At 45.1% G+C, this 6,654-nt stretch overlaps 1 pseudogene; it reads right to left on the bottom strand.

Moving 5' to 3' along the window:
- Window positions 1–757: 757 nt before the first annotated feature.
- On the bottom strand, window positions 758–1,796 carry LOC112311565 (actin-like protein 9; annotated as a pseudogene).
- Between the last annotated feature and the right edge of the window lie 4,858 nt (window positions 1,797–6,654).

Below are 6,654 nucleotides of genomic sequence, written 5' to 3' on the forward strand. Positions count from 1 at the left end.
ACCTGGACAGAAAGGAATCTGGGGGACAAATCATGCTGGGAGAACAAATTTTGTTGGAAGGGTGAATCTTGAGGAATGGGCTGTGGACACTGGGGGATATTTCAGTGAATCATTGTAGGGTAGAATCTTGTGGAATAGAACATGGAGTTTTGTGGTGGATTTGACGGGTTGGCATTTGGGGAGCCTGGAGGGCTCAGAACATTAGGGTGTCAGGGAACTGTGGGTAATCAAACAGGGAAAACCAACAAGGGGATGGATCTGTGGTGCTCAGAACAAAGGATGTGTTAGCAAGTGGCTCTAGGGGTATGCCTGGGGGAAATAGAGGACAGATTATGAAAATGGACCCAAGGGCCGGAACACTCATGGAAAGATTCTGGGAGGGGGTTGGGGCACCCTGTACAGGTTCCTTGGAGAGGAACAGGTTACAGGGATGGGTTGGGGTTCCTTGAAGGACAGAGCAAGGGGGTGAATTAGGGGGTGAGCCCAGGGAAATCTTGGAGAACTATATCAAAAGCAACAGATCATGGGGGTGAGAAGAGGGGGTTCAAATCTGTGCATGTTTTGGAGGCTTGAGTGGAATCCCAAGAAAGAGTGCCTTGAGGGGTGGGGGGTACAGATCATGGGAGATGGGTTTGACAGTGTTAGTGGGCCTATGTCTGTTTGGGTCTAGGACTATACCAGACCATGCCCTGGGAGAAGGCAGGATGGAGCCAGCTGGTTAGCAAAAGCTTTACTGTCCCCACACCTTCACCCCTCATCAGTAGCATTTGCTGTACACAATGCTCTGCAGGACCCAGAAGGACTGGAGGGGCAATGAGGACAGTATGGAGCCCTGATCCACACAGAGAAGATTCAGGTGGGCTGAGCCATCACCACCATGTGCTCCTCAGAGGGCAGACTGTGCAGCAGCATGGCCCAAAAGTGGCCATGTAACGCTAGGAAGAGTGAGAAGCCCCTGCTAAACACATTCTGGGCCACATCCACCTGCACCTTGGGGAGCACCTTGGGAATACTCTGGCCATAGTGGAGACACCCACAGGTGACAGCCCTGGGATCTCTGGGGGGTTGAACAGCAGCTCCAGGCATTGTAATTGCTCCTTGCCCAGAGTGACCAACTGTCCCTGGGACAGCTTCAGGCTCTTCTGGCATCCCAGTTTGGTCTGGGCCTGCTCCTTCTGGAAGTCAGGAGCCATGTAACAACAGCAGTGCTTGATGTTCCTCCAGGTCCTGCTGCCCCACGGCAAGCTGGAGCCCAGCAGCATCTCTGCCAGGAAGGTGGTTAAGTGGATGCCCACCAGGTCCATACTCTTGGGGGCAGGTGGTAGGCCCGGAAGACAGGCACCAAGCAGGTGACCCTATGGCCCATGTCCGCTACTAGCCTGCCAACCTGCCCGTGTGCACAAACGGACAGCACTGACTGGGAAGCCACATACATGGCAAGGGAACGCAGCAACTTGAAGGCCACCTTCACCAGATTCAAAAATTGGTAGTGGGGCCGAAGGTCGGTGGGAGAAGAGCAGCAGGTGGTCTGGGGTGGCCAAGTATAGGTCTTGGTCCAGCAGGTGGCGCCAGATGAACCCAGTCTCATCCCAGTTCACCCCCATGTCTTTCCTTACCTCCTGCTCCAGGATTAGTTCTGGGAGAGCCCTGTGGTGGTTGATTTCTTGGACTGGAAGCCCACAATGGTGGTCATGGTGTAGGTGGGCCAGGTCTGCCCCACGAAGCCCACCTTACAGGTGCCCGTGCTCATGTCAGACCACTGCACAGGTATTTGGTGGTAACCTGTCACCCACCATGCGGAAGGCACCCTGCTGCAGGGTCGTATTCACCAGGATTGAGCTGTGTTTCAGGCTGTGCCATGGGGCCCCTGGGGAGCACTGGGGCTCTGAGGGATTGTGATTTGCATCTATGGCTGCAGGTGGCTAGGTAGGTTGCTGGGCAAAGCTGATCACTTTTCTCTGGGATATGTGGGTATGGGGAGAAATAGCTGAGGCTGAGTCAGGGACAAGCATTGGCAGAGAGCAGAGGGGACTAGTGTATGACATCAACCTTCCTGCTGTCCCCTTAAGAAGACTTTACAATGCAGTGGTGGGGGTGATGCCGTCCCTGCCTCAGAAAGCCCCAAGGGTACTCATCCATGCTGTATTCACATCAAAGTGCCAGATTTGGAGGAGGAGGAAGATAGAGGATTCCAGAGGAGGGATTTCTGAGCCAGCTCCCTACTCCAGAATTAGTAAGACTCAGGAATCCTTCACTTGCTGCCTTGTCTCGAAGTTATTTATAGTGTGGTATTGAGAGCTGATCACAAGCCTCATTGGAATTCCAATTAGATGGTGGTCAGCTAGAATGGTTTTCTGGTTTCCAAGAGGACACAGAAGCCAGTGTAGCATAGAGGGGCAAGGTGAATCAGACACTGCTGCAATAGGTTCTTTGACTCTTCTGCTCTCTCTGCTGCCTGGAACAGCCTCATTTACCCATTCCTGCACAGCAGAAATTTGCCTCTTCAAGTCTCAATGGGATACCTCCTCCTCCTGGAAGCCTTTCTGATAACTGCATTAGTCCTGAATGTGTCATCGGGATATCAAAGTGAAAAAGTTTAGTTTACTGGTTGTATGGTGATTTATTACCCTGGTCATAAAGGGAGGTTAAGTTTTTTAATTAGTTAATTAATTAATTAATTTCATGTGTGGTCTAATGCATGTTTTTGGAAATGTTCTTTACTCAGCTATTTCTTCAGGGTCCAAGTACATTTCCCTCTAGGCTTTATTGAGATATAATTTACATACAGACATAACATGTTGATTTGACACACATTATCATTACAAAATAATAACCACCTTAGAGTTAGCTATCACCTCCATCACCTCACATAATTACAATTTCTTTTTTTGTAGTGAGGACATTTAAGGTCTATTCTTAGTAACATCCAAGTGTATAATTCAGTATTATTAATTATAACTACCTTGCTGTCATTAGATCCCCAGAACTTACTCATCTTAAAACTAACAGAAAGTTTGTACCCTTTGACCCAAATCTCTCTATTTCCCCCACGCCCAGGCCCTGGTAACCACCACTCTTCTCTGTTTCTATTATTTGAGCTTTTTAAAATTTCATATATAAGTGAGAAAATACAGTATTTGTTTTTGCCTGACTTATTTCACTTTGCATAATGCCCCCAAGTTCCGTTCTCAAGGTTCATCCATGTTGTATCACGTGTTAGACTTTCCTTCATTCCAAAGGCTGGTTAATATTCCAGTGTACGGATGGACCACATTGTGTTAATCCATTTATCTGTTGATGAACACTTGGGTTGCTTCCACTTTGTGGCTACTTATTGTGAATAATGCTGCTGTAAACATGGGTATATGAATGTCTCTTTGGAACCTGCTTTTATATACCCAGAAGTGGGATTGCTAGATCATATGGTAATTCTATTTTTAACTTTTTGAGGGATGATCATACTGTTTTCTACAGCAGCTATGCCATTTTACATTCCCACTAGCAATGTAGAGGCTTCCCCTTTCTCCATATCCTGGTCAACAGTTGTTATTTTGTGGGTTTTTTTTTAAATTATAGCCATCCTAATGATTGTGAAGTTGTAATGGATTTTTCAGCATCAGCATATTAGAAAGCCATATATAATTCAAAGGGACTATTCCATAAAGAATTGAATAGACTGTGCTCGCGGCCCAGCCTTTTGTACAGATGTGATTCAACTTTGTGCAGAAAGGGTGTCTCCCAGAACTCCGCCTTATTCAACACATATGCAGGATAAACCTTTGACCCTGTGAAAAAGTGTTTTGGTGAATTTAGGTTGCAGCCAATAATAAAATATTAATAAATATTTTTTCTCTTTAAAGAATCATTGTGGCAAGTCAAAGGATATTAGATAATGACTTGAAATGGATAAATCTCATTGTAACTTCATGGCTTAGAGATGGGTATTGTGTTTGTCTTTCTGATGGGCAAATAGAGGCTCAAAGATGTGAATGAAGTAAGTCATCCAAAGTCACACAACGGGGATGGAGGCAAGAGCAGGATATGAATGTAGATCTCTAAAATATTTCAGTAACTGACTTGGACCCAGGAAATTGTGAGGTCTGGGATCCATCCAAAACCATGTATGGGACTTCCTGACACTCATTTTTCTCTTGGTAAAATGGGGATGGTGTGTCTGTCACATAATAGATTCTAAATGCTGGGGTAATGCAGGCAACAGGCCAGAAAAATCACTTAGAGGCAGCAAAACAATGATGTGTTAAAAACCACAGATCTGGAGCCAGCTGCTGTGGTTTAAACCCCAGCTCCTCCACTTAATAGCTGAGGCAAACTACTAACCTCCCTGTGTTTCAGTTTCCCCATTAGCAAATTAGAAGTAACAACAGTACTGACTTCAAAGGGCAACTATGAGGATGGACAGTTTGTGAAGTGTTTAGATCAGTTGATAGCACATAGTAAGTGCTCTTTGAGGGTCTGTTACATAAACTACAGGGGGTGTAGTCTTTGAAATAGAATTAGGGACTTAATCAGGCATTTCTCTTGGAAGGGCATTTCTTGGGCAGACATCAACAGGACTTCAGATGTTGCTGTGAACACATTGGGAGCCAGCACCTCTTTTCACCTTTCTGGTCTCCTAAATGTCTAGGAAATGAGTTGTACAGCCTCCTGCCAGCAGGGGGTGACCAAGACCACAAATTTCTTTTCTTTTAGCCAAATCCTTTGTTCTCTTGCTCACTTCACAACTAGGGTTGCAAATTAGAATTACCAGAGGAATTAAAAAAAAAAAAAAATCTCCACGTCCTGGCTGCACCCCAGACCAACTAAATCTGAATCTCTGCAGATGGAGACCAAACACTGGTGATCTTTCAACCTCCCAGGAGATCTTAATGTGCAGCAAGTGGTGATACTGATCTGAGTCTTCAAAATTCTTGCATTTTTAATTTCTCTGGATCATCAGAAAGGATGGACAGTGAGACTGTGGTCGTGAGGCTGTTCTCTTGGGCCAGCGGGTCCTCAGGCTTAAACATGTTTGAGAATCTCCAGGAAGCCTTGTTAAAACAAATAGATCTGTTCCCACCCAGAAATTCTGATTGGCAGGTTCAGGAAAGGGGGAAGCCCTGGGAATCTTGCACTTCTCATAAACTCCCAGGTGATACTGATGCTGCTGGTTGCTGGACTCAGCTTTGAGCAGCATTGTCTGTAGCCTTTCCCACATCTGGGAGACGAAAGGGAAAACCTACCAAAGCTGGAACTGCAGAATTGAATTATTTTATTTCTAAATTAATTATTTAATTCAAAAATTTATATTACAAAATATTTTAGGGGAGGGTGGGGGTGGTAGGAAGGGGTGAGGGGAAAAGGCAGAAAACTGGACTTGAACAACAATAAAAAAATGTTAAAAAAATTTCAGGCTTACAAAAATTATACATACAGTCAAAGCATCAAAAATACAGAATAAATCACAATAGCCAAGCTATGATAACAACCTAAATGTCTGTCAATGAATGAATGGGTAAAGATGACATGGTATATATACAAAAATATTATTAAGCCATGTAAAAGAAGAAAATCTTGCCATTTACAACAACATGGATAAACTTTGAAAGCATTATGGTGAGTAAAATAAGTCAGATACCTAAGTACTGTGTGATCTCATTTATGTGAAATCCAAAAAAAAAGACAGAAACTGGAGAACAAATAGGAATGATGTATTAATCACGTCATATCTGTTGACATCTTGTTAACCTGCAGGAGAGTGTGTCTTCCAAAGTTAGCTAATTCCTAGAGATGGCAACTCCCCTGTGAGTGCTCCTTTCATGTGCAAAACACATCATCCAGAGACCACACCCCCAGCCACATACTTTATGGCTTTCACACTCAGAGCCACTAATAACCTCAGGGCCAGATGCCAGACAACTAGGGCCAGCACCTACACCCCAGAGCCAAACTAGGGACTCTTAAGCCAGTTTACATGCCTCACCCATTTTTCTTCTGGAAACATAATAAAGGTTCTTGCTCACATTCCTCTCTCACTCCCTCTGCCTCCTGATTGACCCTGGTGCCTCTTCTTGTGACCTTTCCCCCCATGGCATGGTATGCCTCTCTTGGGAACTGGGGAGAAACAAATTAACTTTTCAACGGCAATCATCTCCTGATCCGTTGGTTTTGCCATACCTGAATAATAACACTTTTGTTTTAAAACAGACTCCTTCACTGGTTCTTCTCAGAATTCTCACTGGGGCTTGGATTGTCCAGCATTTTTCAGTTGGCCACAACAATGCTCCCTCCTCCATTCCTGCAGTATGTTAAGAACTAAGCATCATTTTTTCCCTCATGTTCCGTTGGGGCAAATTTTAGTTGTAGAGTACCTAACTCCCACTGCAGTTCATTTTCTCTGCCCTGAAAACGAGAAGCCAACCGAGGTGTCTGAGGTAATACCTTTCCCTGGAACCTCCTTCCCTTAACTCTTGGGTGAAGAAGGTGCTGGTGGACAAAGCAGAGAGTGACCCATTCCAGAGAGGTGTTATCAGGAGTCACTGTGAAATGGGGGAGAGCTGATGGATGTCTCCCTGGGTCTGCTCGCTGCCCTAGCTCAGCAGATTTCAGAGCAAGGTAGAGGAAGAACTGGCAGGACTATCTTTCACCTTTGTCTTG

The sequence above is a fragment of the Desmodus rotundus genome, chromosome 13 (assembly GCF_022682495.2).
Source record: "Desmodus rotundus isolate HL8 chromosome 13, HLdesRot8A.1, whole genome shotgun sequence".
NCBI classification, from domain to species: domain Eukaryota; kingdom Metazoa; phylum Chordata; class Mammalia; order Chiroptera; family Phyllostomidae; genus Desmodus; species Desmodus rotundus.